The sequence below is a fragment of the Cariama cristata genome, unplaced genomic scaffold (assembly GCF_000690535.1).
Source record: "Cariama cristata isolate BGI_N322 unplaced genomic scaffold, ASM69053v1 scaffold20063, whole genome shotgun sequence".
NCBI classification, from domain to species: domain Eukaryota; kingdom Metazoa; phylum Chordata; class Aves; order Cariamiformes; family Cariamidae; genus Cariama; species Cariama cristata.
This window is the reverse complement of record NW_009608037.1, coordinates 30,980-32,715: the sequence shown is the minus strand read 5'-3', so window position 1 is coordinate 32,715 and position 1,736 is coordinate 30,980.

Here is a 1,736-nt window from a genome sequence, read left to right as displayed (position 1 = left end):
GTCGCCCTCCCCCCCCCCCCCAGTCTTTCTGTACTCCTTATTGCAGGAACCATTTGTGGTACTATGTGCTTGTGCAGTACTTACTATAATGTGACCTCTGCCTAATAGTATAACAATGAGCTTCCCTATATATGGCAGTAATTAAGTGTATTGGGCCTAAGTTTTGAAAAAAAAATTGTCTCCTAAATCATGCTTCCTAGAGAGCTTTTTTTTTTTTAATGGCTGAACTTCCATTGTGTGGAAGTTGGGCCCTTTTCCAGTCCCAGTTTGGTCTGCAGGAGCATTACCGTGTTAATGTAGTCAAGGCGTTAACAACTTCTTTTAGTATAAATGAATAACAGGTGAAGCTATGTCCTCCTTCGTGTGTGGCCAAGCTACTTCTGCTGTAGATATCTTGCAAAACAGCAGATCTCATTAGGATGACTAACAGTATTTAGAAAATGTAAGACACTGAGCCCAGGTTCACGGTTCCAGCAGTTCTTGCAGAGAGAACATTAAGAAAGGATATGCAGTATCTGAACAACTTTTCTCTAGTAACTGTCTAGTGGTTTAGTGCAAACCTGCTGACCTCTGGTAGCTTCATTTCTATCATTTGCTGAAATAATTTTCCAGTGGGAATGTTGTTGTTTCTTCATTCTCTGTTCCTTTTCATTTCCCCTTGCTCTGTTACTCTAATTGCCTCTGCTGCCTGCTGACTCATCTTGCAAGCTGCTTCAGCTCACTCAAACAAGATTTGTGAACTTTTTAAGCTCTCACTTGCTGCTTGCCCTTTCAATTTGCAGTACCTACTTGCTCCTACAGTACCTACTAGCCAAAGACCACAGCAGCTTGAACTTCTCTTTTGTTTTATTAGGTTTAGTCTACATGTTTTTGCAATGAAAAATGCCTTTGATTAAATGAAAAATAGGCATTGTGGTTAAAAACCTTCTTGTTTTGCCACACGCACAAAAAAATTAATACTGCTTGTGAATTTTCCATTTAGCATTACTCTTTGAAAGACGTGTTTCTTGCCCGTCATCTGTGGCACCCAGTTCACTCTTCATCTTAATTTGCCTCTGTCACTTTTAAGATGCTGCTATTCCCTTTGAGCCCTTAGAAATTTTGTTTCCTGTTCCTGAAAATTGCAGTGAATTTCATACTGCTATGGCTAGGTGACATATTGTGACTTGAGAAATAACAGTATCATTAGCTGCTTGTTATTATCATTAGTTGACCTAGCTGAGGCAGGTCCATGTTACACTTGAGTGTTGCTGTGTAGAGATACTGCGTGCTGGCTTTGAGAGCTGTGTCTTCTCAAGTTGCTTGTATTGCCAGTCCCACTGAGGAGTTATAGATGTGTTTTAATCACCTGCCACTGAGCAGAAGCAGAGATGTCTATTGGGTTTTGTCTGATGAAAAAGAACACTTACTCGCTTTTGAAAAAAAAAAAAAATATTTTGAATGACTCTTGCAAGGAGAGGGGTTTGGAATGCAAAATAAAAGCCTAGGCAAAAGCAAGGAAAATAATCCCACATTCCTTAAGTTTTCTAAATGCTACAAAGCTATATACTGCACAAGAATTGCAGTATTCTGTAACCAATTGCATTTGATTTCTAGGTTATCCCTTTAATAGGGCTAAGCTTTGCAGTCCTGACAGTATGTACATATACTTAGCTGCTCTTGACTAGCGTCTTCGTGACTGTGTCAAGTACAGTAAAGCTCCGGCTGCTCAGTACATCCTCAAGTAGCCACCTTTT